The 12,188-nt window shown below is 39.3% G+C and overlaps 1 long non-coding RNA gene across 1 annotated transcript; it reads right to left on the reverse strand.

Annotated features, from left to right (window-relative positions):
• Positions 1–301: 301 nt before the first annotated feature.
• LOC117874044 lies at positions 302–11,972 on the reverse strand. The gene is made up of 3 exons (XR_004644878.1): positions 11,919–11,972; positions 6,859–7,018; positions 302–722 (listed from the first exon to the last, which is right to left on the reverse strand). It is a non-coding gene; the product is annotated as an uncharacterized LOC117874044 (long non-coding RNA).
• Between the last annotated feature and the right edge of the window lie 216 nt (positions 11,973–12,188).

The following is a 12,188-nucleotide window of genomic DNA, read 5'->3' on the forward strand; positions in this document are numbered from 1 at the left end:
ATTTGGTTTCAACAAATAATGTTTCTTTCATGTTTGATAGGTACATACGTATTTCAGCAGACTCACGGTGTAATATATTTGTCTTTATTTGCAAATGGCACTCTTTTTTCATAAACCTTATGAATAGACACATATCATACACATCTTACACCATAATCTAATAGCAGGTGCAGCACCTCTGGTAGAGAGTACTTTAGAAAAACCCAAATGGTAAGTAAAAGCTTACCCTCCCGTATTACTATGAAGATGTTTCCAATAATCCACTGGAAATGATCAATACATCATTAACAGCATATTGTAGTAAATTGGGCATCTGCTGAAGGCAGATTTGGCTAGAGAGTATAAACATACCTAATCCTTCACAGTCATGCATCATTTGTCTCACATTGCAGCACTGAAATCTAGCATACCACCAATACCAGCTAGCCAAGGTTATGCAATTAGAAATGAAGTAGGCAGACAGATGTTGAGCCGACGTTAAGACATCACCATTCATCATAAACTAGCAGATAGTGCAGCTGGTTGACTGCCCCAATTTATTCAGATAGTTTGGCAAACTGTATCTCTGTGCTGGGTTTTACACTAAGGTCATCGTCCTGTGCATTGTTTGAAATTTAGGGCTGTCTTTTGTAACAATCAAAATTATTAGAAATTGGGCTTCTTACAACCATTCTTGCTTCTCTGTTTGAGGTCTGCTTCTCATCTCAAGATAGCATCATCACCTATGTAAAAGAGAGAGGGCATTTTGCCAGGTATTAAATTTGATTTCTTTCCCCCATCCTGAGTGCATTTAGAGTTGTTTATTGAGCATAAAAGGTAAAACTAAAGGTCTAACAGAGGGGACCTTAAGGAGCTTCATATGCCCTCCATGTGCAAAGGAGATCAAACAAAGACTTTCTGGAGCTCAGAAACATGTGATCATATGAGGTATTTCTCTTGTCAGCAGCATAGCTGCCTCTAATGCACAGCACACTTAGCAAATCAAGAATGCTTCAGGCCAAATTTGGGTAAAAGCTAAAGCTTTGCCTCCCACAGGCTTTATCTACAGCTGCTGAAGCAAACATTTCTACCTCTCTCTGCTCACTGAATAGAAAGATTGTATTTCAGACCATTGTTTTGTGTAGACACTTATTAACCCTGCTGAATTTAGAGCAGGGGTTTGCACTCAATATTTATTGATTAGCAGTCAGTGGGGCAGCAATCCTTAGGCCTTGATCAATGCAGGCTGTTGACTAGGCCTAGGTACACAGCAGTGCCCTTTTCAGCAGTCATTGATATGCATGCGAGGATGTGCGAGAGGCAGGAGGGAAGGTTAGTGTGAAGTCAAGTGTTTATACATTACAGGAAATTCCTGGTGAGGTGATGGCAGCTTTTATCATAGCCTGACACAGTCCAGAGCTTAAATCATGCAAGCTTACATCATATAAAAACACTTCTTGAGACAGTGCGGGAATACTGAATCCATTGTTCAATGACTGCAAATAATAATAAGCTTTGCCCAGATAGAAATAGACTCAGCAAGTTCCACAGAGCTCGCCTGGTCCGATTACCAGCAATATGATAAACCATCATGGATCGTGCATTTTCTTTCTTTGTTCATGCTTTCTGCTTGAAATTGAACATGATTTGACATAATAGCTATTTCTGACAGGAAAGTGATTTTCCCAAAACAAGAAGTCCATTACATTATAAGCAAACTACTAAATATATATCTATATATTGAAAGAAGAATAACCCGTGTTTGACATGCTCTTCATGTTGTCCCGCTGGTTCTTTTCAGCAATGCCTGAGAAAGTCAAAGTAACACACAAGATGGTGAAAAATGCCAGATTTTAATTATTATTTTTTTTCTTTTAAGGAAACCTTGTGTGGAAACTGCTCCTAAAGCAATCTCAAACATTGCAGATATGAAGACCTGACTCTTGAGGGGCGGGTGTGTGTGTGCATATTTGAGGATAGGGATAGGGCTGGTGGATGGTTTGTAGTTAAAGGTTAAAGAAAATGAGTGGAATCTTGTGAATTATGCAATTGCAGGGGGGTTCCCATGACTGGATCTGATTAACATCACCCCCTCTGCTGGAATAGCATCATTCTTTTTATATGAAATTAGACTGCTTCTACATTTCTGCCGTAAAGAACCACTGTTTGAAACCTCGGTACCCAATCCACAACACACACCACCTGAAAATGAGATTGTCTATACATTTTATATATAATGTGAAAGACAGAGAGGCTTCTGCCTATTCCCACCTTCACGTCTGTCTTGAGTAATCAGGCTACCCATCTTTACCAGACCAGGATTCATTAGCCCTGCTCTTTCTGCTTGTTTGCTTACAAAGGGGATTTGGTCAGGATATGTCCCTCTCTTCTTCCCCCTCCCAGCCCCATGCTCACTTTCCATGACCAATGTACTCAATTTCCACTGAAACAGTGCCTTGAAATCTGTGCTTGAGTTAAAATGAACTCAAAATGACAGAAATAAATACCAGACAGATCACTGGATAGGATTTCTTCTCCCTCTGTTACACCCCAGCCAGTATCTCACTGGACCTCAAACACCATACAAAGAATGATATCCCTTCAAAATATTGTCCGTAATAGCAACATATTGCATGTCACTCTATGCATCCGAAGAAGTGAGGTTTTTACTCACGAAAGCTTATGCCCAAATAAATCTGTTAGTCTTTAAGGTGCCACCAGACTCTTTGTTGATATTGCATGACAATAAGCCAATGACATGAGACTTCACTCCAAGTATAGCTAAGGATATTTAAGGAAATCTACAAGACTGACAATATTAATGACCAGACTGAGGTATTCATATGAACTATTTACATGCAAACTGGTGGTTGCAAACAAATCTTTTTACTCTGAATAGGATTATTTATAAAGTGTGTGTATGTACAGAAACAAAGGATTAAAAATTCATCACAAACTGGGAGATGTAATTTCTTATTCTTTCATATACTCAGATTAAGATTATATATCATATTCCTTATATACTCTTAATTTATAGTCTCTGTTGACCTGCCACTAATTTTTAAATTCAATAAGGTGTGTGGGGCGGCTGGGGCGGGGGGGCAGGGGAGTGGGGAGTGAAAACAAACAAACAAGCAAAAAAAAAAAGCTGTGTCAATGCAGTATTTGCATATTAAGTTTGAATAAATGTTTAAAAGCCAGGCCCTAGTCCTGCAGTTAATGGAGTACTGCCTTAACATCTCATGTCAGCATATATCTACTCATATAACACTGGTACCTATATTCCATTGACTGATCCAGAGTCATCAAAGGTTTATGCTGTTTTATATTATCATAAATACTGGCAGAGGGTTCTGGAGACCACTTATCAGCCAAGGAATGAGATTGTGGCTTCATAAGAGTGCCATAAAATTAGCTGTGAGGTAATATCATCTAGGGGATATGGCTCTGCTAAGTGACCATGGACAAGTCATTTCAAAACTCTGCACCTCTGTTCACCCTCTTCCCCTTTGAATGACTTTTTTACTTTGCTCTTTTTGGACATGGATTGTCTTACTATGTGTAAGTTCAATGCCTAGTAAAATGGTGTCTCAGTAACATTGTCTGCCCTTATTCCTGGGTGAATCCATTCTAAAACGCAGGAGGCTTAGCTAGTGAAGGGAAGTGGAAGTTACTTGTCCCAGTCCCATCTCTTCTGAAAGTGGCCAACATAACAAACCAAATTATGTTATATGGATTTTATGCCGCCTTTTCCTGATTTCAAAGTGTTCGCACCAATTTAACTGAACTTGCATAGAAAGCAATTAGTTAAATTGGTGCCATTTCTGTGTGTAGAGCAGACCTGACAATGCCAACAACTAGGAAAATGAATGTCAATTGTAGTGGTCATTTTTAGGAACTGGGCTGAGACCCCCAGGGCTAGCCATTATATAATTTCTGTCACCACAAATGTGCTCTCTTGGGAACGGTGTCCTATAATGGAAATGAAAAACTTTGCAACTCATCTAGTCTACTGATAATTTAGACCATCAGTGACCCTGTGGTACTGGTGAGTCAGTAAGAGGAAGATGAGCCACACAGCTCATGGGAAGTATTGTCAACAAGGACTTACTCCGCACATTCACTTTCTTTTTAACCAGATGTGTGCGCATTGGAGGAAGGTCAGCAATCCACTGCATTTTATAACATGTCCTGTGACTTTACTGAAATCAAGAAGGAAATAGATTCCTGAGATATGGATTAGGTGAAGGCCTCTATTTTCCAAAGAAAATTAGAAGTGCTTGATTCTCCTCAAACTCACATTGGTTATGCAGCAATGCAATACCATGAGCTAGTTGGCCTCACTCCTGACTTAAACTAAGTTTAGTGAGAGACAAATTTTGCTTTTGGTTTCTTTTGGTTATCTTCTCTGATTTGGCTATGCTAGTGCGGATTCTGGGCTCAGTCCTGTGCAGTGCCGGTATGCAATGCTGCAAGCAGAACTTGTTGAATAAGTCAGCAAATTATTTATCCAATTCATGTAGGTTTTTTTTCCTGTTTGTGGAATATTTTAAAGAAATCTGGAAACCGTAAAGATTGTCCTGGACTGACTTACTGCTAGCAGGAATCATCAGTGGTTGAAGATTGACTTATACTTCCCCATTGTGACAGAAGCAGCTCAAACTAATGAAACACTGATCTAGACAAACTCTTTTGGACACTTGGCATTTTTACTTGTACAATTTTGCTAACTCTTCCATAAATTCAGTTTTCAGTAATAGTGACTGTTCACGGTTGGTAATTACCCACATGTAATTAAGCTGTGGAACTCATTGCCACAGGAAGTCATTGAAGCCAAGAACACAGTGAGATTCAAAAAGGGAATGGAGACTTATATGGATTTCAAGAATATCCAGAGAAATCACATTTACCAAATATAAACGTTTTGGAAAGGATACTAAATCTCATGCTTTGGAGAAATCGCTAGCTATTAGGGATCAGGATGAGATTTATGTTGCCTTGTGCAGGGTTCTAACGCATTCCTCTGAAACACCTATTTCTGGCTACTGTCCAACAGTATATTAGACTAGATAGACAACTGGCTCCAATATGGCAATTCCGATATTCCTAATATGCAAAACTGCTGTATAACATACAGTGGCTGTCCGTATTAAACTAGCATTCACCCACAGTTAGCTCAGTTTATTTTTAATAGTGATATACTGGACAGCTATCAGTATTCTTTTTATTTGTTATTAATGAATATCACAACATTTTACCACCATAGGGGGAGAGATGGCATTTGTAGTGTAGGGGATGCAAAAAAGTGCAGCACTTCAATCACACTTAATTTTCAGATACTTTCTCATCTCTTTCCTCATCCACTGAAACCACGGACTACAGAAGCAGCCACTCGATGTGATTCACTACTCTAACACGTGCTGAATAGCTCATTGTATTTTTTACTACAAAATGAATAATTTCCTGTGTATTCCATCAGCCTGTCCACCCATACGAGTGCATCTGTTCTGTGCTGCACAGTAAATTCTACTGTACGAAATAACACATGACAGTCCGACAGCACAATTAATTTCACAAAACTACTTTGGCAAAACCTTTTTGCAGTCAAAGGAGACAAAATAATTCTGAATCATTGTAATGCTAGACTGCAGCAACGTGGTGCTCAGAATATGCATTCAAACTTATAGATCAGAACAGAGCCAAAAACGTGTAAAGCTCTTGGCTAGTGTCCATGAAGCATACTTTCCATATGACAGAAATAAGCAGAGAACAGTCAAGCTAGTTTAATTTGTTACCAGTATAAATACTTATTATATAATCCATATCAAATGAATGGGCCAACTGCTGAGTATCCATGACTTCTGGTGCCCACTACTCATCAGACATGAGCGAGTGTGATTTTTTTTTTTCAGAACTGTGCAGACTGGGTAGCAGGAGGGGGACAGGCTAGTCAAGTTATGGTGGTGGAGAGTTTGAGGAGAGGTGCTGGAAGGCTGTCATCCCTCCTGGAGCAGAGTTAGGAACGTGGTGTGTAGTGTGTGTTATATGGTTACTTTTCTAGTGGGGAGGTGCATATCCCTCAGTGAACGAGCAGAGGGTAGGTATTGTTAGGTGCCTTAACTTTTTCATTTCCATGTGTTGTATTAGGTATGCAACCTTAACTTGCATGCCACATTTTGTGGATGTGGGTGTCCATCTGCCCGTTCTTCCTTCTTAAGTGAGCACTTTATTGGGGGACTTGATGCCTGTCGGCTACCAGTTTGAATGCAGCACAGCTCAGTGAAAGCTGGTCCCATCTACTAGACGTTTGATGCATCAAGTGAGTTTTGCATCAAGCTGAGCACCAGGGTTTGCACTAACTGCAAGGACCATGAAGACTGAACCACCCCTGTTAGAATATTGCCAAGCCAAACACTTACAAATTACAAAATCAGGAGTCAGGTCTCCCCTCCCCCCAAAAATCACAAGATTGGCTTATAAATTACAAGATTTTTTTTAGAAAATAATAAATGTGGGATTAATTTTACTTATTTTCTGGCTTTTGAGCCTATATGTAGATTAGGGCTGAGGCAGGCTGGCAGAGCAATGCGTGTAGGAAAATTGCCCTTCTGCTCTCCCGCCAGTGAAGAGTGGTCTCCTCCATTCACCATGTGAAATCTTGGCACCATTTGAGACAATGAAGAGCTTTGCCATTGACTTCACTGACGCTAGGATTTCTGATAAATCTGACGCTTTTCACCAGCACAATTTAAAAAGCTGGAGTTGTTGATTAAATGCAAAATGTATGCAAATATGCAAATGAATTCATTATATAATTTGCATTAAATGTCATACCTGGAGGTGGGCAAAACTTAGTAGCAATGATGAAACAGCACTTACCCATTCTCAGGCCACTGCAGGGCAAAACCTCCCTTCTTCGAATGCGAGCCTTTGTTCTGTTTTTTTGTCCACTTTTGTTTCGTTTTATGCTGTTCACCAGGGGATGCCTCCAAAAGGCCACAGTGCAGAATTTTGGCTTAGCACAATCTTCACAGTGTGACTGCAGGGACAGCAACGCAGATAGTGAGACATGTGGTGGAGGAGTGCACAATTAGAAGATTGGATGGTGGACTGCAATGCCTTTCTATCCTTGATGATGCAGCAGTTAGATGGCTAAACACTTAGATATCCACTTGTGACGCATACGAAAGAAGACCTCACTTCTGATTTTAGAATTCAGAATGTACACTAATAATGCTTATAAGCAGGGAAGAACAATGTGTCTTTATTTTACTGGTCTTCTGCAAGTACAAAGGCTGCACAGCAGCCCTGGGAGCTGCACAATTCATCCCTCTGTTTCCCCTAGAGGGAGGGACCCATATCAGATAAGTGTTATAGCAAAACTCACCTCAGTCTACCCTTGAATGACATGCAAATCTCACTACTTCCACTAATTTCCAACTTGTTTTCTTCACTCGCCTTCTCCCAGAGTTTGAACCAGACGAGAGGTTGCTGTTGAGATTTGTTACCAGTAAATCGTCACGTATAAGGAAATGTGTGTTTTTACTTCTGAGACAGGATGTCACATAGGAAGAAAAACATGAAGGAATATCCCAAATGCGCCAAATCTATCTTGAGAGACAGGGTGGGTGAGGTAATATCTTTTATTGGACCAACTTTTCTGGGTGAGAGAGACACGCTTTTGAGCTTACGCAGAGCTCTTCCTGGGACCGACACAGCTACAACACTCCAAACCTACCTATTCATTTTCAAAGACGGTATAGAAATGCACTAATTTTTAAGATAAGAATTGCATCTTATGCATTCGTAGCATTATATTGGGGTTCTGTTATTCCACTAGCAACATAGGCACAGAGAACACTTGTCAGGAACACCACAGTGCACCTTTAATTTTAAGACATGATTAATTGAAAGCCATATACCTAGTAACTTTAATGCTACTTTGAGATGTCTGGGACAGTGTGTGGTCTATTTCATTTCTCATCATAAATTACTCCACTCATCCACTGTCATGAAGTATTTAGTTTTCTTGGACCTTAATCTTCTCTTTTATTTCAAAGGGAAATGTCTATTTTAGATACCTCCAAATTTAATTATTAAGACTGCCTCTGTCTTGCAGCCTACTTAGCTACTGAATGATTTACTTGGCTAGGTTTCCAAAACTTCACCATATTGCATCTTTATAATCTAATCATATTATTTTGATAATCAGATTTTGTTAATATGGATCACTTTTCCTCTTTTCCCAAGCTTCTCGGCACCTTTATTTCAATTCTTACATCAGCTCTTAGTTACTAGTCTCCATCTGTTACATCTCTCTCTAACCTCCTGGTTTTCTAAGCTAATTGTCACCTTTCTGGTCAGTCAATAACTTTTTTTGCTTTTAACACTTCTGTAAACAGGGGTCAAGAATTTTGAGAGTGAGCAACTATCTTTCCCTCGTCTAAAATAGATACCCTTGTAAAAGTCATTTGATTCTGATTTAAAAAAGTAGTTACAGCATGATGGATTTTTATTATTTGTATTACCAGAGTGCCTAGGTGCCCTATCCAAGTTTGTCCTATCCTCTTGGGGTCACATGTTAGTTTCTTGATAGACAGATGATATACAGAGAGATGTACTGTGTGACACAGCATGACAGCCATGAAAAAAAGTTTCAGTTCAAATAACAGCTGGTTTTGAGTTTCAGATCGAATTGCTTGTAAAACAAAATGTGCAAACAATGAGCAATAACCACCCCCAAAAGTTTTTATTTGTTTAAAGATCTGTCATTTGCAAAAATCTGATTTTGGAATGCAAAGCCTGTAATTTTAATTATACATCCACTATCAGGGGACTATATAAGTGTATATTAAATTAATTAAATGGATTGCCCCAGTTACACAGTGGTTATTAGCAGGAAGAGCTCCCAGTTTTCATATTATGTACATCACTAACTTTAATTGCATTAGGCTCAGTTAGGAGAGTTATTTTAGGAGATATTTCATCCACACAACAATTTCTGTTGGCTCTCTGCCTGGGGCAGCTCCATTTCTGAGGGTTCCCTCATAAATGCTGACTTATTATTTCTGTCAGTCATGCTTTAGCAAATAGTACCTCATTAAAACTACCCTAAAGTGGTTTCAGTTTTGAAAACTCTATATTAATGTCTCCATGAGGCAACTGGTGCTGGAGGGTTGGTTCTTGCATTTGGGTTAAGAGATAAAGAGTGTTATGGAGTAAGAATTTGCAAAAGACCAGTCTTTAAGCCAAGATCAGTAAAAATGATGGACTATAACATGCCTATGTTATAACCTGGACTATAACAGGTTTGTAAGGTTTTATAACTACTTATGATATTAAAAGTACAAAGCAAATTAGTTTTTAAATTATGGTTCAGAAGCTTCCCTACACAAGTATAAAATCAATTAGCTATCAGCTATTGGTTAATAGTGACTCAGTGACCTGCCTTGCTCCTGCTGGGAGTTCTGAGCAGAGGTTTGTAATAGGGAAGACACAGTATTCTTCTCAGTTAATAATGCATTAGGGGCTGAAGTCACTTTATCAAAGCCTCCTGGAAAGAGAAGATAATCTCCCTGAAATGCACAGGTATTGGAACTGTCATAATAATAGGGATTAAATCCAAACTTATTCTTAGTGAGATCCCACACTGTTATCCATGAATCTCAGACAGTGTGTTAGTATGAGATGCCTTTGGCATGGCAGGGAAGACTCCAGAGAGATAACTGGGCCAAGATCATCTCTGGTGGAACATTAGGGATAAAATTGGTCCATAGTGTACAAATGCCAAAATTCTGGAAAATGGAATTCAAATTACAGTACAATAGGGGATGTCCGTAAAGATAAGACTATTTCCCTTAGGGGCAGAGATGACAGATGAGTTAGAATTTCCATGTGCTTAGAGGTTTGAGGGGAGAACATGAATAGCACAATGGAGGAGGCCGATAATGACTGAATGGAGGTTTGTAACTTAACTTTCTACAAAGGACCTGAGAATGTCCTAGAAATCTACAGGGGGTTAAAATACATGGAGGAAAAGTAGTGTCACTGTCTTCAGCCCAAGTTCCTGTTACAAAATAACAGTGTTTGCCTGAAACACCACACCTTGCTAGCAGGTGTTGATCCTGCTAGGGAGTCAAATACATTCTTCAGACTCATTGGGGGTTACATTCATATTTGTGGTAACTATGTTGGCTTCACTGGAAACACCAAGATGAATTTAGCTCTGAGGCCAGTGGATGCACCCCAGTTTGGGGAGGAGTTGTGAGCTGAATTTTATGTTGTATTATTGCTCACTTCTCCCTAACTAGGTATATATATATATATGGCCTCATTTCCATAGTATCTAAGCACCTCTCAACCCCACTGAGTAGTAGGAAAGTATTATGTTAACTATTTTACAGATGGAGAACTTAGATACAGAGAAATGAAGTGATTTGCCCAAAGACACTTAGGAGGTATGGGACAGTGCCAGGCATTTGATCTCACATCTCCCAAGTCCTAGTTCTGTGTCTTTGCAAATAAATAAATAAATAAATAAAAAATAAAAAAGGAAAGAAAAACAACCACCACCCTTCCTTTTCTGTGCTAATAAAAACCATGCCCAGGAAGTGGGTGAGTTTGGTCTCTTTGCAGTCTGTGCACTGTGTTTGAGAACAGGTTAGGAAAAGGACCTCCTCCCAGTCCCATACAGCAGCTGTTGTCAGACAGTGCATCAGTGTTAGGTTTTTGGGATTTTTTAATCGGAAGCTTTCCTTGAAAGAAATGGTGCTACTATACCTCCTCTGCAACAAAACTGAAGTATGCTTCATTTTAATGTAATGTCCATATTATATAAAAATTACCAGTACAAATAAGAGGATTGTTGTGTTTACTTCTATGCAACACCATTACATAAAATAAACCAAACCATATTTCACAATAGAAATCAGGATGTCAGATTAATTTAGTTGTTATACGCTGGGGCCAGTATATTTTGGGATGAACTTATCACATAATTTTTATAATTAAATCTTTATTAATTTTTATAAGGAAGAAAAACAATACATAACAAAAACACAAAGGCAATTTCAAATGGATTATAAAATATTACAAAATATGCAGAAAAAGGAATAACCTCATTAGTTAAAACCCAAAATATACACATGCACGCATTTATTTATATATATAATTAAGCGAGGCAGAGGGGATCAGAGAGCCCAATGTGTTTGCTGAGCCCGTTAGCAGGGTGCGGGGGATGTTGTGATCTGAAGCGGGGCATCTGGGGAGGCGGGTTGAGGTTGCTGAATGGGAATAGATGTTGAAGGAGCAAATGAGGGGGTCCGGATGCAAGCAAATAGGTGAGGAGGTGAGGTAAGGGTTTGGAGGAAACAGATGGGGTGTTGAGTTGCTGACCCGAGGGGGACGGACAGGAAACATGAATGTTAGCTTTTGTTCCTCCATTCACTGACAAACATTTGATGTTAATTTAATACACATAATAAGCATTTTCAGAATACATGCTATACCCTTGAACGTAAGTAATCTGTTCGGAATTTGCTGCCTCAGAAAGTATTAGTAGAATCCATGTTACTGGATTCAAGAAAAATACCTGGTTTCTCAGGATAAAATTTGAATTAAATCCTTTATTAGGCTCCCTGACCACATATTGCCAAATTGGGGTCACTATGAATTTTTTCCCATCACCACATGTTAGCAGATAAAATGGAGTGTTTTCATATTTTTCTAGTAATCTGTAGATCATCTTTTAGGATCAAGTGGGTGTTTCTATGATGGCTTCCCTCTTAGCTGAGATACCAGGGATTGAACTCAGACCCTCCAGCGCTGAAAGCATGAGCTGCTAAAGCTTGAGCAAAACAGCTACCCCTATGTAGATGGGGACTGTCAAAACTTGTTTCCTCTATGCTCGGCAGACGGGGGGACATGTCAAACAGACTCACCAGTAGGTTACATCGCCACACTGTCAATGTCTTGTGATTGCGTTGGTGGGTCTTAGTCCTTCATATATTTCTTTCTTTCTTTCTCTCTCTCTCTCTCACTTTCTAGCAATGCTTTCCTCACTACTATTCCAATTCAATTCACAGGAGGTTAGAAAAGAGCTACTGAACAATGCTTCCTTAGATTTTAGGCACAGCCATTGCCAAAAATGACATAATGCAAACATGCAGGAATTTCTTTGTGAAGCTGGGAATGAGCGACCGGATGGATCA

The sequence above is a fragment of the Trachemys scripta genome, chromosome 3 (genome assembly GCF_013100865.1).
Source record: "Trachemys scripta elegans isolate TJP31775 chromosome 3, CAS_Tse_1.0, whole genome shotgun sequence".
NCBI classification, from domain to species: Eukaryota; Metazoa; Chordata; order Testudines; family Emydidae; genus Trachemys; species Trachemys scripta.